Source organism: Panthera pardus, unplaced genomic scaffold (genome assembly GCF_024362965.1).
Source record: "Panthera pardus isolate Hobbes unplaced genomic scaffold, ASM2436296v1 HiC_scaffold_19, whole genome shotgun sequence".
Classification (NCBI taxonomy): Eukaryota; Metazoa; Chordata; class Mammalia; order Carnivora; family Felidae; genus Panthera; species Panthera pardus.
Genome location: NW_026526754.1, coordinates 19,497,912 through 19,523,128, shown reverse-complemented (window position 1 = coordinate 19,523,128; position 25,217 = coordinate 19,497,912). Strand labels below are relative to the sequence as shown.

Genomic DNA, 25,217 nt, shown 5'->3' with positions numbered 1-25,217 from the left:
ACCCCAGCACTGTCCACACCTGGCCCTTACAACATATCACCTCTCACTCATGCAATGCTTTTACAATCCGAAGAATTGTAATTTTATAATTAAAATACACTTACCTTCAAGTCTGATGCCGTTCTTTTTGGCTGCCCAGTGAAACCCGCCCTCCTATGTCTGGGGACGTCCCCACTGATGAGGCCACACCGTTCCAAGGTGCAAGTCAGAACTTTGCTTTCCCAGGCTCCCTAGCAGCTAGGATGCAGATATTCCCAGCTGCCCCATCAGTCAGGTGCACCAGCACCAGGCTCGTGTTCAGAAGTTGGCGACAGGAGAAGCAGGTGTCAGAGGGCACATACCTGGCAAAGGCAGTGACATGGGCACCCAGTGTCCAGCAGCAGCAAGACCAGAGGCTGCAGCCTCTGAACCCAGAACAATCAGCTGGGCTGTCTCCACTGGAGCCATCCAGTGCCTGATTTTGCTTTGCTCAGGCGGTGTAGACGCCAGACTTGGGTCTCTGCCCTTCTGGAGAATATACAAGCCACCCAATGTGCTTCAATAAATTCCTTGCGTTTGCTAACACCACGAGGGGTTCCTGTGCTACCTCCTACAACTGCTGGACAGGGAGCTTCAGGGTGATTCCTGACTGTGTAAAGAAAATTGTGTTGACTCGAAAGCCTGTAAAGAGGCTGTGCTGAGTGGAATGGCTAATGTCCTACCACTTAAGGGGAAATTGATTCGTATACGTATGTGTGTATAAGCTATCTCCGAAAAATCAGCAAGAAAGCGATACCAGTGGCTATCCCTAGCAAAGAGTCTGAGTGGCTGAGGCTGAGGGCAGGAAACTCATACTAAACCTTTAAAATTCTGGGGGTGCCTGGCTGGCTGGGTCAGTGGAGCGTGCAACTCTTGGTCTTAGGGTGGTGAGTTCAAGCCCCACGTTGGGTGTAGAGCTTACTTAAAAAAACAAAAGTCAATAGTCACTAATAGTCAAAGGCAATGTTTACAGTTCTCTACTTGTGCAAATAATTGCCTGTCAGAAAATACATAATTGAATTGATTAAAAGGACAACAAAAGGAAATATGATTAAATATGAATCATGGCCTCTGGAGAGTTATTTTTCTACCTCTTTATCCATTTCTGCATTTTTAAAAATATCTTAATAGTAATAAAAAGGGGGGGTCGCCTGGGTGGCTCAGTCAGTTGAGCGTCTGACTTCGGCTGAGGTCATGATCTCACAGTTTGTGAGTTCAAGCCCCGCGTCAGGCTCTGTGCGGACAGCTCAGAGCCTGGAGCCTGCTTCGGATTCTGTGTCTTTCTCTCAGCCCCTCCCCTGCTCATGCTCTGTCTCTCAATCATAAATAAATGTTAAAAAAAAAAACAGTGAAATAAAAATAAATAAATAAATAAATAAATAAATAAGAATATGTTTCCCTTAGGGGCGCCTGGGGGGCTCAGTCAGTTAAGCGTCTGACTTCGACTCAGGTCATGATCTCACGGTTCATGGGTTCGAGCCCCGCATCAGGCTCTGTGTTGATGGCTTGGAGCCTGGAGCCTGCTTCGGAGTCTGTGTCTCCTTCTCTCTCTGCCACTCCCCGACTTGTGCTCTGTCTCTGTCTCTTAAAAATAAATAAATGTGAAAAAAAAATTTTTTAAACAACAATAGTAATAATAATAATAAAGTCACTTGAGAAAGAAGTGGAGACCACAGAATGGGAGAAGACACTTGAAAATCATGTATCTGAGAAGAGACTTCTATCTTGTATCTAAGAACATATAAAGGAGTCTTATGACTCAAAAAGATACATAAACCAGTTAAAAATGGGCAAAAAATCCAAGCAGACATTTTCTCCAAACATACGAACAGCCAATAAAACATGAAAAGATGCTCAACATCACTAGCCATCTAGGAAATGCACAATGAAATCACATGAGATACCACTTCACACAGGGTGGCAAAAATAAAAAAAGATAGTGACAGGGATGCCTGACTGGCTCCGTCATTAGAGGATACGACTCTTGATCTCAGGGTTGTGAATTCGAGCCCCATACTGGGGATAGAGCTTACTTAAAAAAAAAAAAAAAAGGCAGGGGCTTCTGGGTGGCTCAGTCAGTTAAGGGTCCAACTCTTGATTTTTGCTCAGGTCATGATCTCACGGTTGGTGGGTTCAAGCCCCAAGTCGGGCTCTGTGCTGACAGTGCAGAACCTGCTGAGGATTCTCTCTGCTATTCCCCTGCTCGTGTCTTCTGTCTGTCTCTCTCTCAAAATAAATAAACTTAAAAAAAAAAAAAAAGACAGTAAGTGTTGACCAAGATGAGGGGAAAATTAGAACCCTCATACACTGCTGGTGGGAATGTAAAATGGGGCACCTGCTTTGGAAAATAGTATGGCAGTTCCTCAAAAAGTTAAACACAGGGTTATGATATGACTCAGTCATTCCACTCCCAGGTGTGAGACTCAAGAGAGCTGAATACACACATCCATACAAAAACTTACACACGAATGTTAGCATCGACATTACTCATAACAGCCAAATGGTGGAAACCCAAGGCAGGTGTCCACCAACTTATGAGTGAGTAAACAAAACGTGGTCTGCTTCTACAATGGAATGTATTCAGCAACACAATGAGACACTGAGGCACACTACAACATGGATGAACCTTGAAAACATCACGCTGTGTCAAAGAAGCCAGTCACAAAGAGCACATGGCTTACGATTCCATTTACATGAAATGTCCAGAATAAGCAAATCTATACAGACAGAGTAAGTTTGTAATTGAAGGTGGTTGCAGAAAAGGGGAAATGGGGAGTGACCGCTTAAAGGAGCAGGGGTTTCGGGTGATAAAAACATTCTAGAAGTGATTGTGGTGATGGCTTCATGACTCCATGACTCCATGACCAAAACCTATTGAATTGTATACTTTAAGTGAGAGAATGGTGTGGTATGTGAATTATATCTCAGTGAAGTTGCTTAAAAATGTAGAAAATGGGAGGAAATGTCCAACAATGGCTTTCTTGTATGAGGCTTCCTCTTTTCTGTTGGTTTTGGGTTGGGTTTGGGGGTGTATGTGTGTTGTGTCCGGGGCCTGGCACAAGCTGGAGCCCAGCAAATGTTTATTGATTGAATGGATGGACAGATGACAAAAGGATTGATGGATAGATGGATGGATGGATGATGGCGGCCTGCCTCCAAAATGGCCCCCAATGAGCCTCATCTCCTGGGATTTATGCACTTGTGTTGCTTCATCCAATACTAAACAAGAGCTGACTCTATGACTGGCAGAATTCTGGGGAAGGGACAATGTCTGACGTGTGAGGCTAGGAAATAAAAGGCATCGCAGCTTCCACTTTGGTCTCTTGGGCTGCTGTCTTGGGAGGAAGCCAGCCACCATGCTGTGAGGACACTCAAGCAGCTCTCTGGAGAGGTTAAGGTGGAAAGCGACTGAGACCTCCTACCAATAGCTAGCACTAACTAGCCAAATATTCCCGAAATTCCTGACCCTCAGAAACCATGATAATAAATTACTATTGTTGTTTAAACCACAAAGTTTTGGGGGTGAGGGACCAACATATTACTAACAGAGATTTATAAAGGGATGGATGGATGGATGGATGGATGGATGGATGGATGGATGGATGAGTGGATGGATGAGTGGATAGATATGTAGATGGATGGATGGATGGATGGGCAGATGGATGGATAGATGAGTGGATGGATATGTGGATGCACAGGTGGATGGATGGGTGGATGGATGGATGGATGGATGGATGGATAGATGGATGGACAGATGGATGGATGGATGAGTGGATGCACAGGTGGATGCACACGGATGGATGGATGGATGGATGGATGGATGGATGGATGAGTGGATGGATGGATGAGTGGAGGATGGATGAGTGGATGTACAGATGGATGGATGGATGGATGGATGGATGGACAGATCAATGGATGGATGAGTGGATGGATGGATGGGTGGGTGGGTGGGTGGGTGAATGGATGGGTGGATGGGTGGATGGGTGGATGGACGGATGGATGGATGGATGAATGGATAGATATGTGAATACACAGGTGGATGGGTGGATGGGTGGATGGGTGGATGGATGAATGGATAGATATGTGAATGCACAGGTGGATAGGTAGATGGATGGATGGATGGATGGATGGATGGATGGATGGATGGATGGACAGATGGATGGATTGATGAGTGGATGGTTATGTGGATGCACGGATGCACGGATGAACGGATGGATGGATGGATGGATGGATGGATGGATGGATGGATGAGTGGATGGATGGATGAGTGGATGGATGAGTGGATGCATAGGTGGATGGATGGATGGATAGATGGATGGATGGATGGATGGATGGATGGACGGACAGATCAATGGATGGATGAGTGGATGGATGGATGGGTGGGTGGGTGAGTTGATGGGTGGATGGATGGATGGATAGATGGATGGATGAGTGGATGGATATGTGGATGCACAGGTAGATAGGTAGATGGATGGATGGATGGATGGATGGATGGATGGATGAGTGGATGGTTATGTGGATGCACAGATGCATGGATGGATGGATGGATGGATGGATGGATGGATGGATGGATGAGTGGATGGATATGTGGGTGGATGGGTGGGTAGATGGATAGATGGATGGATAGATGGAAGGAAGGGAGGTAGGGAGAAATTTTCAATCTGGGTCTTTCCTAGAGCTTTCCTTTTCCTTTAACTCCCCCAAAGTAAAGGAGATACACCTGCTCCAACATGATTCTCTTTTCCAAACTCTCCATCTCAGCAGGGTTCAGGCTCAGCAAACATCCACTCACAAAAGATGCGAGGTCACTACACCTCCGACCACACTTCCTCTCCCTCGCCCAAAGTAGCAGCAAGTGGAAACAACTGGGATCTCTTACGTTATTTCAGAAAACATGTATAGAGGTCTGGTATGTCTGTTCCAGGCCCGGGCTCCAGGTCCCAAGGTTCCCAAGACAGATCAGACTTGGAACAAACTGCCAAAGAAACAAGATAAGGTGGTGGGGTCACTGAAACAGCAATGCTCTACAGTGTAGACACATCTGGTTCAAAGTGTAGTCCCCTTGCTTGGGCAACTCAACCCCTCTGTGTTTCCATTCTTCATCGCTAAAATAAAGCCAGTGACACCCTTCTAGTGATGTCTGTCACTATTCAGCACCAATCTCAGTGAAAGGTTCACGTGGGACCTGGGACCTAGGGATTACCTTCCTTCTTTCCCCTACTCAGCTCTCTGCTTGTCCTTCCCTGGCCCGTGACGGTGGATGGCATGGCCATCTGCATGGGCTCTGGCTTCAGATGACCTGGGCTGGACTCCAGGCTTGGCTCCTTCACTGTGTGACCTTGAGCAAAATACTGAACCTCTCTGTACCACAGCCTCTTCACCTGTAAATGGGGATAATAGTGCCAGCCGCCCTATAAATTTGTTTGGGGATTACAGGAGGTAACCTTCTCAGTGGCACAGAATAAGCACCCCATGAACACTGGCAATAACAATACAGACCAGCAGCAAATTCCTACCATTCCATTAAGCCTTTTCTGGAAGGCGTCAGGGACAATGGCAAGTCAGCCAGTTGGCCTCCAGGGGAAACTCTGCCCATCCACCCAGCCTCCCCGACTGCTCCACGGCTTGGCAAACCTGCTCTTTATAACCACGGCTCTACCACTCAGCTTCAGCACCAACCTCGGAAATCCCACTGTGCCCCTGGACAAGCCCATCTTTCCTCCCAGAAATGCTGTCACCTTCCCCAGTCTCCCTGGAAACACACCACATCAACTGGCCTGCAGTCAGGGCATGGGACAGATGAGAGCGTGGCATGGCCACAAGGGGGTCACCAGAGGAATGACCACCTTTGGGTGGACTTGTAGAACATTCTTTTCCTAATGGGCCCTGGAGAAGAGCACAGTTCTAGTGTCCCTGAGGGGTGTTCCCCAAGCCTGCAGAGATGGCTTTCAGGAGCTGAGAGCGGGGAATTCAGTTAAAGGTGTAGGTAAGGGCTTGTCTCCCACTGAGAGCCGCCCGACTGCTCCGCTGGGCACCACTTTCCTGGTTGCCAAGACTGGCACAGGCTTTACCTCCTCTGACCCCTGACTCCAGTAGAAGGGGAAGGGAGGATTTCCAGCCTCTCTTTACAGGTCAGGAAATAGGCTCAGAGAGGTGAGGCAGTTTGTCTAAGGACACACGGCTGGTCCTTTCCCTCCCTATACTTCCCTCACTTTGTATTGTTGCTGGGATGGTGACCTTTGTGGGGGTCACTGCTTCTGATGTAGGCCGGGAAAGTCAGCTTGACTCCCAGGGCAGAATTCCAACATTTCAGTATCCGGGACATAGTAGGTGTTCAATAAATATTGTCCTCCCTTTTAATATAATAATTATTTTTAAAAATAAAAAATAACGGTAACTATTTTTCCCGATAACTATAATGTGCCAGGAATTTTCCACATGTTATCCTACTTAACCTTCAGAGCATATTTTATTTAATGCCCCAGAACAGATATCAGCGCCCCTTTGGGGATGTCTGCAAATAGCGAAGACAGGACTGGTTTTGACAATGCTAGGGATCATGTCAGGAGTAGGGGTCCCCATTAGTGAGCTCTGCCAGAGGGCCACGGAAAAAAGCCCTTCACTAAAGCCCACTTGAGAGAAACTGAGTGCTGGCTCCTTACCAGGTTCTGGGTATTGATAAACGGTGAAGAGAAGTGCACTGCTTTGTGAATTTCCAAATCACGTACCACTTGGAATGAGGTGAAAGGAACAGAGAAGACAAAATAGGAAAGGAAAGGTGATGGGACAGCAAGGGAATGGGGAGGGGTGTGGGGGGAATCCTGGAGGTTTCTCTGTCCCCTCTTGTCACAGGTGGAGGTGACACAGCTGGGCCAACCTCCAGGTGTGATCGCCCAGGACCAAAGCCCTCAGCCTGCCAGGTCTTGCCTTGACCTTCCTCCAGGAATCATCCTCGGTCAGCAGAAGTAGTTTCCCGGGAGCAAGGGTGGGGGCTGGGGTGGCTGGGGACGCAGACCAGGCAAGCTGGCCAGACGCAGCCGCACACCAGCTTGGCCTCAACCAGAGGTGGGACTGTGTCGGCCTCAGCCCTGGAGCCCTAGCTGCTGGCCCAGCAAGAAGGGTAATCTCATCTCCGCAGCCACCCCTCACTGACCGGAACCCTCCGGCTGACTCCCCTAGAGTTGAAAGTGCCAAACCACTGCTCCTTTCATCTCAGTCCAGAGTGCCTCGTCCCCGTCCCTGTAATCATGCCTGTGGGCGGTCCTCAGTGACCCTCCCAGCTCTCCTCACCCTTCCCAAAACACGGGGCCTAGACCGGACCCAGTCATCGAGAATGGCATGACCAAGGTCAAAGGAAAGAAGAAAGGGGTCCTCTTCGCCTGTGCCCATGCTGACCTGTTGGTCAGTGTCCTTGGTTTCCCCTCTGGTCCTGGCTCAGGCTCTCTCAGGGTTAGCCTGAGGCATTGCTTTCTGGCTTTTGTTTTCAAGAGCATAAGCCACAGACGGACAGGGAAAGAGAAACTCCCTCAATGAAGAGAGATTCCCAGGGACCTGCAAAAGGGGGAAAGGAGTCGGAGTCCTGGGGAAGAAGCAGGGCCGGCTCCCAAGGCATGTTCCGTGGAGGGGCCAGGCTGGCGTGGGACCACAGAAGCGGTGAGGTTGCAGGATCAGATCTCTGGAGGAGTCCAGATGCACCACGAGGCGGAGCTAACATCCCTAGGGCTCCCTGTGCGCCAGGCACCATCCAAAGTATGTGCTCTAAGCACCACCACAGCCCCAGTAGGCGCTGCTCTCATCCCTCGTCACAGCTGAGACAATGAAGTGAGTGGCCCAAGGTCACAGCACTGGGAAGTGGCAGGACCAGGATTTGAACCTATGATGTCTTGCTCCTCATTTCCTATCTCCCTGTACACAGTATGGCCAGAGGGGCTCCCCAGTGCCTTTGGGCATTGGGCATTTTCTCAAAAAAAAAAAAAATCAAACATAATTACCATATGATCTAGAAATTCCACTTCTAGGTATGCGCCCCCAAGAACCGAAAGCAGGGACTCGAACAGGTATTTGCACACCCCCGTGCGCAGCAACATTATTCACAGCAGCCAGGACGCAGAAGCAACCCAAGTGTCCACCAATGGATACGTGGACCAGCAAAATGGGGTCTAGACACAGGTTGGAATATTATTCAAAAATAAAAAGGATGGAGATTCTGCCCCGTGCCCCCACACGGGTGAACCTTGAGGATGCCGTGCTAATCGAAAACAAACCAGTCACGCAGAGACAATGACTGCGTGATTCCACTTCTAAGAGGCAGGGAGGGCAGTCTGATTCTAGAGACAGAAAGTGGAACAAGGGTTGCAGCAGCTGGGGGCAGGCATGGGGAGCCATGGTTTACCGGGGACACGGTTTCAGTTTGGGAAGACGAGAAAGTTCTGGAGATGGGTGGTGGCGACGTTTCTACAGCAGTGTGAATATACTTCATGCCATGGAACCGTACCCTTAAAAATCGTTACAGGTGGCTCAATTCATGTTCTGCGTATTTCACCACAATAAAAAGAAACGATGACCCAAGGCTTTGGCAGGACACTCGGCTGGGCACATCCCAACGATGACTGACGTCGATGTTTTACCAACCTGGCTAGATGGGGTGGGGAGGCTACAGGCTACAGAGGAAAGGTGATGGTCCTGTCCACCTGAACTTGAGGGCTGTACCTGCTACAAGTGGGAAGCTGGGGGCTACTGGGGCAGAAAGGAGTGGAGACAGGGTGGAGGCAGGAAACCGGGTTGGGGAGCTGTGACCTGTGACCAGCCTTCCTCTGCAGGGGCTGGGGGGAGGGGGAGTGCATCCTGGATGGTTCAGGGCAGCTGCAGTTTCTGCCCAGTAACAGGCAAGACACTAAATCCTGGCCGTGTACCAGGCTCTCTGCTTAGCACGATACACAGAGCACTGCATTTGTTTCTTCAACCTTTTGAAGTGTTATTTATGTCCAGGGCGTGGATGAGGAAACCGAGGCCCAAGAAGAAAAGCAACCTGGTAAGCACAGCAGCCGACAAGCGGCAGAGCCAGGCCTGGAACCCACATTTCTCAAAGCCCATCTTCTTCCCAGGCCACAGCTCCCCTGCCCACATCGGGCACTCATGGTTGAGGTGCTAGGCTGGGCCTTCTACCCAGAACTGGGGTCCTCACCTCCCTGAGCATCCTGAGGGGTCTGGCTGTCCAGGCAGGGTTCCTGAACTTGGGCCACGTCCTCCATGGAAATTGCTGGAAGCAGATTCAGCCCAGGTGGAGCTCGAATGGAGGGTATGCAGCCGTCTGGCTGAGGGAGAGCTCAGGGAGCCCCCCACCCTCTGCTCTCTGGGTGGGACTCAGGGGAGGGTCTTGGCGGCAGCGGGGAGGGGATGGAAGCCCAGGCGGAGAAGTGCCCTCAGCCCAGCCAAGCAAGCCCTTCCAGGAGAGACTGAGAGGCCTCCTCGGCCACTGGGCCACTGCTGGGATGCCTGCCATTAGTGCAGCCACAGCCTGCCTCCGCCCCAGGGAAAAGAGGAAGTGGTCAGAAGCAGCAAGAGAGAACCTTAAAAGAGGACGTGTCCCAACTCACACCACCCCCTCCCCTCAGGAAAAAGGGGCCGAGCTTGCCCTGGGCTTCTGGGAACCTCCCACCCCGGGAAGTTAAGACCGCAACCTGCTTTAACCCCCCCCAGGGATGTCCTGAAAACGCTCTAGAATTCAGAGGGCCTCCGGGCCTCCAGCCTTGGGGGCCCCCGAGGTCCAGGGGACAGTGGGAACCCCCAACCTAGCGGCCAGCACTCAGCAGGCTCGTGGTCCTTGAAAATGGAAGAGCGGGGCATCATGGTGAAGAACGTGCCTCTGGAGTTGGGAGTTCAAATCCCTACTCTGCTGCTTTTTAGCTCTGTGGTCAGGGACAGGTTGCTACCCCTCTCTGGGCCCTGGTTTCCTCATCTGCAGCATGGGGATAACACAGTCCTTACCTCTAAAGGTTGTCGTATGAAGTCAAGAGGCGTGAGCTGCAGAATGCCAAAATGCAGTGCCCCGGGTGCAGGAAAGATTGAGAAGCCGCAGCTTCTGTGAGGTCAAGGCAATCTCTGAGGCCCCGGGGCCCTCGGGGGACCTCCTTCTCTAGGAGCCCAGACCTGCGGCCGGTAGCAGGTGGAGGCTGGGCACAGGGTAGGTGCAGAGAAAACCCTTAGCCACGCAGCTCCACACACGGAGAGAGAATCAGAAAGAACTCAAGGACAAGAACGGTTGAGTCCCATCTGTCCAGACGTCTGCCCTCCATGGCGTCGTCTAATCCTTCAACACGCAACACAGCACAGCACGAGGGGTCTGGGGCACTGCCTGGGGAGCCGAGCCCTGACTCTGCTGCCTTGGCGCCCGTGGCGGCCTCGGTCTGCCAACACCATCTTGAGTCTAGCTCTGAAGAAACATCCGTCACCCACCAGTGACGATTAGCCCACCAGTGCAAGGGCTGTTACAGATTTTCTGTTCTGTCATCAAGAAGCAGTCAACAGGGCTGGGACCCGAGTGGGACGTCCGGAGTGAGGGCCTCCTTAAATCTTGTGCCTCTGGAACCTTTCCTTTTAGGGTGTCCCCTGGGCACCTCACCCTCTCCAGACCTTGGCAGTCCATCTCTGCTCCCCACTCCCCCCCTTTTCAAACATTATAAGTACCTCCACCTTCACACCGTCCACGTCCACCAAGAGCTAAAGAGTACGCTTTGCAAAATCCTAGAATCGAAAGAAAGGAAGACATTGCAACCGTGCTTTGGGCAGGAAACGCCTTCACTTCTCAGAGCCCTTTATCCCACAGGACACCTCATTATACGAAGACTGAGAATGGACTGAGAATGAACATCCTCTGCCTCAAGTTCAGCAACCTCATTTCCAAAATACCCACCTAAAGGAAGCACTGGCAATGTAAATAGAAACTCTTAGGAGACGTGGTGCCCGAAGCTTTTACACCCAGTTGGCGTGACAGAAGACCAAGGGACAGTAATATTTTAGCAATTCCCACAAGAGGAAACACAAGTGGCCAACTTAAAAAAAAAAAAAAAAAAGTCAACCTCATTATCCCTCAAAAAATGAAAATTACATGCTCTTTTTACATTCAAATCAAATAATTTACACTTTTTATAAATGTTTTTCTACATTTGTTCAAACATGTAGATCTCTATGTGTATATATGCTTATAACTTGTTTTTTTTTTTTCCTCGAAATGGGACCTTTCTTTAACAATATACCGTGGACATCTTTTCAGGTCAGTAAAACCAGCAACCCGCACTGTCTTTGTTTTTATTCAATGTGGATGGAGCCCACTTGAATTAAGCAATGGCTCTGCTGGTGGGTTGTTCACAGTTCTGTGTCTTTGTTTTTCTTATAAGCAATGCATTCTTCTATACATATCTTTGAACACTTGGGTGGGTATATTCACAGAAAAAAATTAGTTTCCATTGTAAACACTGGATCAGATATCAAAGCATATATACATGTTTTAAGTTTCGACAGAAATGCCAAATTGCCATTAAGTACTTTACTGTTAGACTTGGTAACAATATCCATCTACTATTTTCATTATTTTTTTTTATTAAAAAGACCACTTTAAGATCACAGAGATGCGGGGGGGGGGGGGCCTGGGTGGCTCAGTTCAATTAAGCATCTGACTCCATTTTGGCTCAGGTCACGACCTCACAGTTCATGGGATCGAAGCCTGCACTGCATCGGGCTCTAAGCTGACAGTGTAGAGCCTGCTTGGCATTCTCTCTCCCTCTCTCTCTGCCCCTCCTCTGCTTGGGCAGGCTCGCTCTCACTCTCTCTTAAAGTAAATAAACTTAAAGAAAAAAAGATACACAGATGGTAAAAAGCAGCCCAGATGGGCTCAGGGAAGAGGCTCTTTGGCTGAGTTAGCTCTTGGTCCCCAAAATAAACTCTCAAACCAGTTGCCCATGAACATGTAAATCAAACCTATGCTTTGGGTGCCTAGGGTTGACTTCTGCTTCCTGCCTGGACAGCCCTGTGTAAAAGCAACAGCGGGAAGGCAACTGGGCTGAGCTTCAGTGAGCACCCAGAGCCTGGAAGTCAACCCCACCCTTGCCCTCCGCCCCTGGGCTCTCTCTTGCTACATCCAACCCTTAGAGCTTGGAGCGGTCACCTGCAGGAGGGAAGGAGCCAGGCTGGGTCACTGGGAAGGACTCAGTTTCCATCTCAGCTCTAATAGTGTCTCACTGCATGACTTCAGACAAGTTGCTAAGACTCTCTGGTCCTCAGTTTTCCTAATCTATAAAATGGGTCAAATAAAACCTGTCTGACTCACTGGGTTGTGATGAGAATCACATGTGGGAAAGGATGTGAAAGTAACTGGTTTTCCTTCCTTCTGTTTTGGGTTTCCCAACAGGTCTACAGCTGTGGAGCAGGGGAGCCTAGTCTGGGGTTTCCTGACCACAAGTGCCTTCCCAGTAACAGCCTTCTTCGAAGTTATTATTACTTTTTTATCTGAATGGACAGGATACAAAATTCAAAAGGTCTAAAAGGGTAAGTGCGAGAGGCAAATCTTCCCACTTCTGACCCCACTCCCCCCACCCCTGCCCCCACCCCCAGATACCCTTCCAAGAGGCAACCTTTGTCATCTCCTTTTTGTGTCCTCAATCGCCGGGTGTTTTGTGCATTTCCACCTCTGCACCTTGCTTAAAAAAAAAAAAAAAAATCTTACCCATTTCTTGAAGCTTTTCCCCCATCAGTGCATATGGAGCTTTCTCGTTCTTTTTGCTGCCTACTGTTTACTTTGAAAGTTTCAACACTATAAAAAAAGTTGCAAGAAGAGGAACATGAAAAACCATATATTTAAAGTTGGATTCAACAACTGTTAATACACACCACATTTGCTTTACCTGTTGCTCTTTTTTCTAAACTATCCAAGAGCCAAGGGTTAATATTTCAATGCTACATACTTCAGCAGATAGCTACTAAGGACATTATCCTACACAACCACAATACAACGATCACGTTCAGGAAAATCAACATTGATACATTGCTATTATCAAACATATGGTCCATAATCAAATTTCCCAAGGTGTCTGATTAAAATGTCCTTTTTAAAGAATCCAGGTTCCAATGAAGGATTGCCCAGTGCACTTAATTGCCAGGTCTGTTTAACCTCTTTCAATCTCCCAGTCTATTTGGTCTTTCACGACATCAACATTTTTGAGGGTCTAGGCCAGTTTTGCAAAATATCCCACAATTTGGATTTCTCTGAGACTTTCTTCACAATATACTTAGGATAAACATTTTTGTGCAGGAATGTTACATAAGTGATATCACACCTCATTAATGTTAACGGCAACATAGCATCCCCGTGCATGGATGTACCATCATTTTTGTAACTTGTCCTCTGCCCATAGAGGCCTGGACGATTTCCAGGCATGTTTCATAAACAACGCTACAATGAATATTCTTAAACTTCTGTCATTTTGAAACAGTCTAGTGTGTCTATAGGATAAATTCCTACAACTGAAAACTTTGCACCCGCAAAAATTGCCCTTTATAAAGGATGAACCCATTAATATTTCCACTGATAACATGCGAGGACACTCTGCTCCAGAAGTTTGTCTCATTTTTTTAAAGTTTATTTATTTTGAGTGAGAAAGTACGAGTGGGGGAGGGGCAGAAAGAAAGAGAGACACACAGAGAGAGAGAGTGAGAGAGAGAGAGAGAAGGGGGTGGGGAGGGAGGGAGGGAGGGAGAGAAAATCCCAAGCAGGCTCCCCACTGCCAGCACGGAGCCCAATGCGGGGCTGGAACCTCACCAACCATGAGACCATGACCTGAGCCAAGTCAGACGCTTAACCATCTGAGCCACCCAGGCACCCGTCTCATTTTTTAACTTACATCTTACTGTGTGTTGGCTAGTAAGGTCACACGTCCTTGCTGAGTCTCTGGGTGACAAGATTTCCTTATATTTCCCCCTATGAGTTTTGGCTGGAATTTGCAGGAACTCCTACTTTGCAAAGAAAACGCCCCAAGTGCTCCGCTGAAGCACAATTTTTGCTCCTGGTTACAAAACACATCCATTTGCTCTGCACGCTCAGCTTCAAAGGGAAGAGGGGTTTGTCAAGCAAGGAAGGTGTGTTAAGCACCTTGCGAGTTACTTGATTGAGTTATCAAGGCTGCCAAGTGAGAATGATTAATCTGCCCGTTTTACAGATACGGAAACAAAGGTTCCGGGAGGTTAAGCAGCTGATTTACTCGTTCGAGGGCGGAATAACTCAGGCCTGCTTGCCATCACTGAAGCGTGGATAGGTCCCATTCTCCGCTTCCGTGGGTGTTGGTGGTTGGGAGAGACAAAAACAAATTCTACGTATTCACTCTAAGTCCCCAAACTGTTAACCCCCGCCACGGCGTGGGGTTTAGGTGAACCACTCCAGCTCACGCCGCCGGCTCTCAGACCACTAGAGGACTACCTTCCCCAAAATGCACCGCTCTCACGGACTCTTCCGGACTACACTTCCCAGAATGCAGTACGCACGCACCCGCGTTTCCGCTTCCGGCCCTGGCGTTTCTTGGGAGTTGGGGTTTTTCTGCGGGGAGCCAGACCGCGAGCAGCTCGGGGCCGTCACCCCCCACGTGGCCTCATGGCATCTGGGGGAGTAAGGGCCACACTTTTCCGCCAGGAGACACTGGGTAGGCCTGAAAGCGCTTTCTACCTTCTTTTGGCCAGCAGGCTGGCTCCGTTGGTGGCCGCACGGTCCTGGGGAGTCATCGGTGGAGACTTTCTCTGACTCACTTAGGGTTAGTAGGGGTTCATTTAGGGTCCTGGCATTCTCTTTACTGTTGAGTTTTCGAGCGGCCATGAGGTCCTGTCCTTTATCTTGTGACATCATGTTGCGCCAGAATCGCCCCCATGTTTTTCTTCCTTGAGACGCCTCCCTTCCAAGCAGTAAAGAAAGGAAAAAACAAAAAACAAAGGAGTTAGCACCTTTTAACATGCTATCTTGCTCCTGCCCACTCTTGCCCCCAACAGCGAGTTAGGCTCACGGCAGCCAGGGCAATCTTTGAAAGTTAAATCACTCAGTCGCTGTATTGCATTCCATGGCTCCCCATTGCTCCCAGGATCCCATCCAGACTCCATGCCATGTAAGAGCTGACCTGTCCAGTTTCATCTTATTCTACTTGCCACCCCATTAATCCCCTCCAGCTCCACTGGTCCTGGCTCCTGCAATGTGCCTCGCTCCCTCCGGCCTCCTAGCCTCTGGCCACGCCATGCAGGTGCCTCTGCCTGGACTGGGCTACCTTCTGCTCTTTCCTCAGCTTGCAGCAGTTTGTTCTGTGCCATTCAGAGTCCTACCAAGGGATAGAAAGCACTCTGGTTCTTTCAACAGAGAGAATGTAAAGAACGGTCAACTAAAAAGGTATTGTGGGTTAATAATGACACAGAGCAGCTACCACGCCCAGGGCTAGAGGAACAAAGGGAGCAGCCTGGTTATGACAATTTAGAAGGTTGGGGGAGGCCAGTGCTAGGCTCCAGGCCTCTGAGGAGCTGGCCAGCCTAACCATCACCTCCTGGGAGCGGGGGTCCTGATTCTGGTAACGCCCCTGCAGACCACGCCACCCTTCCCTTCAGGACACTGTCCACAGGCAGTAATGCGGGGTTTATGTGTGCTGGTGTCTATCTGCCCTCGGTCTCTTCCCCGGACCCCCAACAGCAGCGATTAGGCCACGTTGTACATCACTGTGCTAAGTGCCCCTCGGACACCTTGTTGACAGAATCATTTCTCAGGGACGGTGCTTTGGGAGTTTCTGCTCTGGCTGGGGTGGGACTCCATCACTCATCTAAATTCTTCTTGACCCTGAACCTGCTCTTTGCCCAGGACTTTGCTGGGACTAGAGTGACCAAGAGGGGCCCAGATAGACTCCCGGGCACAGGACTGAAGGTGACGCTCCCTCTTGAGGCTGTGCAGGTGCGGGGTGAACCCCGAGAAGAAGCTCCCTCCAGGCTCCTCACTGTTTCACGTCAAACCCTGGGCCCTGCCTTGAACATTGCCAGGCACTTAGTAGGGGTTGAGGGAATGAATGGGACCTAGCCTCCTATTTTCCAGGGCACCAGGCCACTTGGAGTAACTGATTGTCTAGGTCATCTTCTGGCTGAGAAGGGCGATATTGACTTAAACTGCTCCCCCTCCCCATGGTAAATTTTACGTTTTTACAATCAAAATTTTCAATGGAACCGAAAATCCCCCCTGCAGGTAATAAGTCATGTGGTACATTGGGAAGCGTACCTGCTTTAGAGTCAGACTACCTGGGTTCACACTGAAGTGATTCCACTTCTAGGCTGTGTGGGCTTGGGGAATTCTTATTACAAAGCCCCAGCACTACACGTGGCACATCAAGGTACTTTATACGAGTTTGTTTCCTGTTGCTCTGAGTTCCAACCACAGCTCAAATGGAGAAACTCCCTCTGACTCCCTGAGAGTGGGTTATTGGCCTTGTGTGGGGCTGGATCAAAACCAAGGCTGAGAGGCTTGGTCCATGGGAGAAGGGGGCTGCCTTGGGGGAACCTCTCTTGCTCTATGAAGCAAAAAGGGTATATGGGTCAGAACTCCCTTCAAACTTGCCTAAGTGAAATGGGGAATTTATTGTCTCACATATTGGGAACTAGCTTCAGGTCAGGCTGGATCCAGGAACTCAATAGACCTTCTTCAGGGTTGTCTCACTCATCAACCCAGTGACTGGGCAACAGGGTGCAGTGGCTGCTCCTTGCTTGACTCCAGTGTCTGGCAGGGCAGGGCAGGGTTGGTGACTATGATTGACAGCCCGGTGAACCAGCTTCCCAAGGAGAAGGGCTGATGTCACCGGAAGTCTAGAGGGAAGTAAGATAAATGCTAAACCTTACTACCTGCCACTTAACTGTTCTAAGCATTCCTCCTTGTTAATTCATCAAATCCTAGTAACCCTTCAAAGTAGGTATCATTTTCATCATTCCCAGTTTACAGATGAAAAACTGAGGCACAGATTGCCTCAGGTCAGAGCTAGTGAGGGCAGTGCCACTATTCAGCCCCAGACAGTCTGGCTCCAAGCCCAAGCACTGTTCCATTTCTCCATGTCGCCTCTCCCTATCTGTCAGTATCAAGAGATGGACATGACAGGGACAGCCCCAGAAGGGGTCCCAGCACTCCCTTGGAGTAGTATGGAGAGCAGCTGGGGACCACAGCCTCAGGTGGTCCGGCCTCAGGGTGAAGTCTGGCTTCAGTACCTCTGCATCTGGAAAATTCTGGGAACTCTCAGAGGACTCACCCCAAGTTGAGAACATACCCAGGCTCCACCCCAGGGGCACAAGTCCTGGCTTGAGGAGCCTGATCCCACCTTGGGGCCACAAGCTGGCTGTGTGGCTTGGGGACAGTCACTGCCCCTCTCTGGGCCTGTTTCTTCCTCTTGCAAATGAGCAAGTTGGGCCTGACTCCCCACCACTGGGGGTTCTCTCTGGGGAGAAGCTGGGGGTGAACTGCTCCGACTTGTGGTCGGCCACAAACTGCCCTGTCCCCAGGTGCTGGGGAAACAAGGTGTCCCCTGTCCCTGCACATCAGTGGCTCTGAGCCCCCAGAGGGACTTGGCCTGACTGTGAGCCCAGCTTCCTCTCCCACGGCCACCCTTCTCCCCAAGCCTCACCTCACTCATCATTGCAGGGCCTGCCCCCAGACAGCACCCCTCCCCGGCCAGGCTGGGCCAGTGCATTCCTGCTGCCTCTTCTCCATCTGGTATCTTAGCCTCCTACCCAAGTATCAGGCACTCACAGGGCAGCGTTTCTCAACTGAGGTGGTTTCGCAGGGTTTCTGGATTTAGCAAGTAAAAATGCAATCTTGAGGGCAGAATTCTACCAAAAAGTTGTGAGTCGCTTCTCTGAAATTCAAATCTAACTGGGAAACCTGCATTTTGTCTGGCAACCCTCCCCCCAGGGGACATTTCTTCATGTCTGGAAACAGTGTTGATCGTCAAAACTGGGGGGTTTCATTGGCATCTAGTGGGTTGAGGCCAGGGATGCTGTTTAATACCCTACGATACACAGGATGGCCCCACCATGAGGAATAATCCTACCCAATTGTCAACGGAGCCAAGGACAAGAAATTCTAGGTTCTCCCCAAAGCTAACACACATACTTAACTGTGATCTCAGGGACTTGACGGGGCAGGGGGGGTGGGGGGGGGGCGGGGAGAGGAGAGCAGTGGTCATGTCCCTGAAACAAGTAAATGGCTTGTTCAAGGTCATATAGCTGGCAAGGAGCAAAGCGGAGTCCTCCGCCTGCCTGTGCCTTCTCCTAATAGGCTCCTCTGAAACCAGGAAGTACAGTGGGGGAGGACAGGCAGGGAGAGCCCCGCAGGTTCCCCAGACCCCCCAAGGAATGGCTCTGGGGACTGGCTCTTTTGGGCTCCTTAGGGGGCGGGCAAGCCAGTGCTGCAGACGATCCCAGGTACTGCCACCAGGGGGCAGCAGAGACCTGGAAATGAGTCTTCACACCCTGGCCTTCTGGAAGTAACTGCAGATTCTTGCAGACTCCGGGGTCCCCCTCCAGAGAATCCAATTCAGCTGGTCTGCAGGTCTGTGATGCTCACCAGGCATTGGCTTGTTTTGTTAACAGCTACCAGGTGATTTGGATGCTCAGCCAGGCTTAAGAACCACTGGTCTAAGACCTCGATTTTCATCCCTGATGGGTCATGAGTATCACTCCAGAGCCTTAAAAATACCAGCGTGAAAACCACCCCAATGCCCACCGCCGAACGACGGATAAACACAGTGTGGTCCGTACAATGAAATGCTATTCGGCCATGAGGGGAATGACACCGTGGGACGCGTACCGCGTGCATGAGCTCTGGAAGTCACTGTGCTGGGTCAAGCCAGACACAAGGGAGCCCTCTGCGGTCTCGAGTAGTTGAATTCATAAAGACAGAAAGCGGGGGTCACTATGGGCTGGAGGCGGGAGGGGTGGGGAGTCAGCGTTTAAGGGGTACAGTTTCAGTTCGGGAAGGTGAACATTTCTGGAGGTGACGGTTGCACCACAACGTGAACGTACTTCTTGCCACCGAAGTGCACACTCAAAAAGGGCTAAAACGGTCCATTTTACATTATGCACATTTTACCACAATAAAAAAATAATGTAGCGGAAACATAAACGTCACGATTAAAGTTTAAGAGCATTCCACACAACAGGGGCGCCGGGGCGGTTCAGCCAGTTAAGCATCCAACTTCCACTCCGGTCACGCTCTCGCGGTTCATGAGTTTGAATCCCGCCTCGGGCTCTGTGCTGGCAGCACAGATCCTCTGTCCCCTTCTCTCCCTGCCCCTTCCCTGCTTGCACATTCTCTCTCTGAAATAAACAAACATTTAAAAAAAAAATTATTGCACACAACGAAACCACACATGTCCAAGTCCCGGCTCAGACCAGCTCAGTAAGAGGGGCCGGGGTTTGGACAGCTACAAGTGTCCCAGGGGGATTTCACCAACAGCTGTGGTCGGAGATTATTCTAAGATTCCAGCATCAGGGAAGAAGAGTGGGTGCACCATCCATTTACCTGTTGTCATGGTTTTAAACTCCGTCCACACATTCTTTGATGCTCTTCCTTCAAGAGGTGGACCCTAATCTCCCTCCCCTGAGCGTGGGCTGGTCTTAGTGCCTTGCTGCTAACAAACGAGCCCAAAGCAGAAGTGACGGTGGGGGATATCAGAGACCCGGTGCCACCCTAGTTTCTACTTTGGTCTTTCTCTCTGATGACTCACCCTAGGGGGAGCTGCATAAAGCAACACTCAAGGAGCCTTCTGGACAACCGTGTGAGGAGAAACTGAGGCCTCCCGCCAGAAGCGGTGTGGGGCACTGTCACACAAGGGGGTCCTCCAGCCCAGCAGAGCTTTCAAACAAGGCCACGGCCTCGGCTGACATCTCGATGGCCGCCATGTGGGAACGAGCCGTGAGCCGGAACGACCCAGCTGAGTCACTCCGGAGTTCCCGAGCCGCAGAAACAAACACGCTCGTTTCCAGTCGCTGCCTTTGGGGTGATTTGTTACGCAGCGGTAGGTAATTAATGCATCCATTCAGGAGTCACAGAATCATCCGCTCAGCCCTTTCCACAGCCACCTCCCCACCCACCCATCACAGGACACACGGCCCAGCACAAAGGAGACCCCTGTCAGATGAATGATCAAACATTTTCTCAGCATCAAGCCCATGGCACTTGCTGAGACAGGCCAGGGGACTCGGCGAGTTGGCCAGGAGGGTGGCCACCTCCCTCGAAGTAGCTTCCCCAGCCGAGTCCATCCGGCCTCATTTTTTTCCTCCTCATTTCCTCCCACAAACCCTTCAGGCCTGGAAGATTTGGGCTTTTCTGGAGGCCAAGTGGGGCAGCCACAGAAAGGCCGCTTTCCTTCTGTATGGCAGAGGCCTCATTGTCTCCTCCCTGAGACCATCATCAGACAGCCTTGGGCCCTCCCCACACCACACACACCTTTTTGCAGATGAATCTCTTCTTATCCCTCAGGGTTTACCTGACATGCTAGCGCCTCTGTTTTCTCATCTACAAAATGGGGATAATGAGGGTATTTTGAGACTGGATGTCATGGTGCACAGGAGGACCCTCAGCAAAGGGCCAGGGGCAGCAGGTACTGATGCATGTCTGCTGAGCTGCCAGGACAAGAGGGAAGAGTGCCAGGAAAACCCACGTCCTCCAAGCAGCTGGCAGGGCCCGCAGGTGACTCTCAGCCCTCTCCTCTCCTCCCTGCTTTGCTCACTCTGCTCTGGCTGCACCATCGTCCCCCGTTCCTCTCACACTCCATGCCTGCTCCCACCTCAGGAGGGCCTTTGCACTGGCTTTTCTTGCTGCCTGGAATGTTCTTCCCCCCAAATATCCCTTGGCTCTTCCCTCCCCTCCTTCAGGGCTGTGCCCAGATGTCCCCTTCCTTCTCAGTGAGGCCTTCCCTAGCCACCTTCCCTCCACTCTCTCCATCCTCCTTTTTGGATTCAACTTTTTCCCCATCACATCTCTCCTTTTAAGACACTACATCTTGGGGCACCTGGGTGGCTCAGTCGGTTGAGCGCCCAACTTCAGCTCAGGTCATGATCTCGAGAACACTCCATGAGTTCAGGCCCCGCGTCAGGCTCTGTGCTGACAGCTCAGAGCCTGGAGCCTGCTGCAGATTCTGTGTCGCCCTCTCTCTCTGCCCCTCCCCTGCTCATGGTCTGTGTCTCTCTGTCTCAAAAATAAATAAAGACATTAAAAAAAAAAAAAAGACACTACATCTTTTTCTTATTTTGTTGCTTGACTCCTCTCAGACACAGGCTCCACAAAAGGGGCTTTGGTCTTTATTCACTGCTAGATCCCCACACTTAGCTGAGTGACCAGCATGCAGTAGGTCTTTAAGGTGGATGGATGAATGATTAAGAGAGTATTAAGTGGGACTTCTCCAGCAGCCTTGAAATCATCCTCCAGGTCTAAGTCCCCCAGATTCTAGAGAAAGTCAGAAAACTGGAGACCAGACCTCAGGGTTTATTTACCAAGTGGCTGCGAAGGTCCTGCTTTCCCTTATATCATCCCAGCACCAACAGAAGACTGGGGTGGGAAGAAAAGAAGAGAGACGCTTCCCTCCCCGGGTCTCAAGTTCACCCCTGCTCTGCACGAGTCAGGGAAAAGAGAAGTGGTAAGAGGGGCCAGGGTGGGGAGAGGTGACCAGGGCGTGTCAGGAAGGTGTGAGGTTCTGGAAGTCACATGGACACCAGGGAGGAAGGAACGCCAAGAGCGATTTCCAGCATCCCAACCAAAAAGGTTGGCTCCAGGGTGAGGAGCCCCCAGCAGGAAGCAGCTGGGGGGCGGGGTGTGTGTGTGTGTGTGTGTGTGTGTGTGTGACCAGAAGCTGGGAGAGGGAGCTGTGGGGGTGGGGGGGGACCCGTCCTGGGGACCCTCACCCCACTCCACACAGTCTTCCCAAGTGCACACACCTGGGCCACAACAGGGAAGCAGCAGCGGGCAAACAAGGACAAGGGCAAGACCCGGGAAGCGCGGGACGGGCGTCCCTTTCTTTCACTCCCGCGGAGGAGGAAGGAGCTCGGAAAAGAGAAGAGGCACGAAAAGCAGGTGGCGGCGAGGCTGAAGTCAGCCAGCCTGGCCAGTCTGTTCCTGAAGGCGTCTTTAAGAACCTGGAGAGATTCGACTGAACAAGGTCTAGAGACAAAGAAAACACCGTTTCGTACGTGAGCTCCAGGGAGGGCGGCGCCAGCAGGCGGGCGGCGGTGTTAGGACTCCCCTTCTCCCTCGCTGGGTCCCCGCCGAGGACCGCAAGCGCTGGGGATCGAGGGGGGGCGCCCTACATGCTCCTCGAAGGAAGGAAGGGGCAGGGGGCCCAACACAGTGGGGCTGGGAGTGGGAGGCGCGGGCGGAGGGACGTGCCCCCCTTGGGTGTGTTACCGTGGGGAGGGCCATGCAGGACCCTGGGCTGATTTCTGGCCGAGGCAGCTCCCGGACTGTCGCTCCCAGTCCGGGCGACGGGGGTGGGGGCAGGCTGGGGGGCAGCGGGGAGCCCCTCGGGGGGTCTCGGTACCCCGCCCTCTCGCTGGGCGGTGCTCTGGGGCGGCGGGACCCAGGCCCGCACTTTCCGCTCCCCTCAGCCCTGCAGAGCCTTCCCAGCCCCGGGGTCTGCGGCAGCTGCGACGCGCGCCGAGGGAAGCGGGGGTCTCCATGGCAACGTTGACGTCAGGGACCCGGGGCCCGGCACGCCGCCTCCCGCCCCCGCCCGCCGGCCTGGCGCAGCCCCAGCCCCGATCTGCGGCAGCTGGGACGCCAGAGGCGTTGGAGCCGCCCCCTGCCTCCTGACCTGTCCCGTCCTGGCCACCGGAGGCGGACAGGTGTGAGCCAGGCCCGCCAGGTCTCACCTGCCTGCCAGCTTCCCCGCGACCCTTTGTCCTCCCATGGCCCTCTGCCGGCCAAACCGACCTTCCTTCCTAGGGAGAATGGCATGTGAATCGGATGCGGGAGGTGATGAGCCCCGACCCCCTCCTCCACCCTCCCAGACTTCCGTCTGCCTCCCTCCGCTCCGCTCCACAACAGAGGGGGGCGGTTTGTAGTTGAACAACTCCCAAATCGTCATATATCCCTCCCCCACCACGCTGCCTCCGCCCCCTTGCCTCTCTCTCCTGCTGCTCCTGCCCCCCCACTTCGTCTTCCTCCCTTCTGCTGGTCCGTTCCTCCCCGGTGCCAGCCTCTGCCTCAGGGCCTCCGCACCGGCTCTTCCCACCGCTTGGAAGGTGCTTCCCTGCTCCACCTGCCCCAGGAGTTGGTCATTTCCGGCTCTTGCAGGTGGAGACACGTGAGCTCGGTGCCGCCCCCTCTTGGAGGCGCTCATTCCAGCCGCCTGCACCGCCTTGTAGCTCTCTCCGCCGTCGCGATGAAAAATGGTTTGTGGGGTTATCTGGCTAATGGCTGCCTCCTCCCTCAGACTGAATGTGGTGGAGGATGGCGTTTGCTTTATTTACTCCTGAGTCGCCAGCGTGCCTGGCGCACAGTTGGTGCTCAGTGCATTAAAAAAAAAAAAAAAAAAAAAAAGCCTCGTTGAGATACAATTCGCCAGCCCCACAATCCACCCAAGTGCACAGTTCCACGGTTTTTAGCACAGAGTTGTGCAGTCAATTTAGAACATTGTCATCACCTCCAAAATGAACCCCTGCCCATGCCTGTCCCCCATCCCCTCAGCCCTAAGCAACTGGTAATGAACTTTCTCCGAAGATTACCCTATTCTGGGCTTTCCTATGATCATGGTATAGGATCCCACTTTTGTGACTGGCTTCTTCCACTTGGCACAGTGTTTTCAAGGTTCAGAGCAATACGCTTTTGCTCAGTAAATGGACGAAAGGCTACGGAACCAACTCCCTCTCCTGGCGAGCTGACAGCACGCGGGAGGAAGGACACTGGATCCCTTGTGGGACCTGCCTCAACATGAGGGACAGAGCTCTGACAGAGACTGCGCGGGGCCTGGCTGCCTGGGTACACCCTTGACTGTCTTCAGCTCAAGGCCAACACCGACTCTGCTTGCCCAAACCCTGGTGTCGACATAGGTCAGATGTCAGATGTCTCGTTTCATCAGGAGCCACTTTGCTTTCTTTACTTTGGGGTTTACCTTCCTTCCATCCATCCATCTTCCCAAAACGCATGGTTATGATCTCCCAAGCTTTCTCTTGTAAATGATATACTACCCTTCCTTTTTTAAAAAAATTCTTTTTAAATTCATTCATTCTGAGAGAGAGAGAGAGAGAGAGAGAAAGAGAGAGAGAGAGAAAGAGAATCCCAAGCAGGCTCTGCACTGTCAGCATAGAGCCCCATGCGGGGCCCAAACCCATGAATCATCAGATCACGACCTGAGCCGAAGTTGGATGCTTAACCGACTGAGCCGCCCAGGCGCCCCTAAGTTTGCCTTTTTCTCTAAAAAATGTGGACACTAGAACAATTTACATTATATAAATGACTTGCATCCTATTTCTATAAGGCAGGACTTATCCTGAACAGCCACCACCAGGGGAGAGAACCCCCAACCCCATGCATAACGGACACCTATGTAACTCCAGGGCCGGGAGGGGCTTATGATGCATTACTGCTCTCCATTAAAACCCCCAGGAGGGAATCACTGACCCACCTCCACTTCAGCAAACCCCTGTGGCCACTGCTGGGGGGAGCCCCAAAGAGGAGCTGACATGGTGTATCCAACGCCCCGTTCCCTGAGCCTCCTTCCCACTGGATGCAACAGCCTCTTCTCCTACCTGGCAAATCCGAGAGGAGACAAAGCCTGGTATTTTCGAGGAACAGCTTGTCGTTCCTACCATTACACTGAGAGGAAACACAAACAGCCAAGAGGTCTGTTGCCAGGAGTTTGGTGGAGACCTTCTAGCCAGTGCTCAGCCTTCTCCTGCCGTGGGGATGACCAAATGTGCTCCGGACAAGGTTTCCTTTCTGGAGGTGTGTCCGGAGGGCAGGTCTCCACGCACTGATGCGTGGATCAGGAACCACGAGGACTTCATCTCCCCGCCGAACCTGAGAGGCTAGCTCAGGCTAGCCTTAGCCAGCATTAGAGACGGCATGGGAAGGAAGGCCAGCACTGAGGTTTTCAAGGCCCCACCCCAACCTGAATAGAGGACACTGAAAAATAAAGCAAAGTCAGATATCCCACCAC

The 25,217-nt window shown here is 51.6% G+C and overlaps 2 long non-coding RNA genes across 3 annotated transcripts; both read right to left on the bottom strand.

Annotated features, from left to right (window-relative positions):
• Positions 1-6,468: 6,468 nt before the first annotated feature.
• On the bottom strand, positions 6,469-14,519 carry LOC109245640 (uncharacterized). The gene is made up of 3 exons (XR_008423596.1): positions 13,914-14,519; positions 12,740-12,826; positions 6,469-10,761 (listed from the first exon to the last, which is right to left on the bottom strand). It is a non-coding gene; the product is annotated as an uncharacterized LOC109245640 (long non-coding RNA).
• A 7-nt stretch (positions 14,520-14,526) lies between these two features.
• Positions 14,527-23,000, bottom strand: LOC109245642 (uncharacterized). 2 transcript variants are annotated; one of them, XR_002071000.2, is made up of 7 exons: positions 22,930-23,000; positions 22,000-22,222; positions 20,513-20,581; positions 18,514-19,380; positions 17,688-17,851; positions 16,667-16,881; positions 14,527-14,947 (listed from the first exon to the last, which is right to left on the bottom strand). It is a non-coding gene; the product is annotated as an uncharacterized LOC109245642 (long non-coding RNA). The 2 variants fall into 2 exon arrangements; XR_008423595.1 differs by having other exon boundaries at positions 14,527-14,951; positions 16,716-16,881.
• Positions 23,001-25,217: the final 2,217 nt, after the last annotated feature.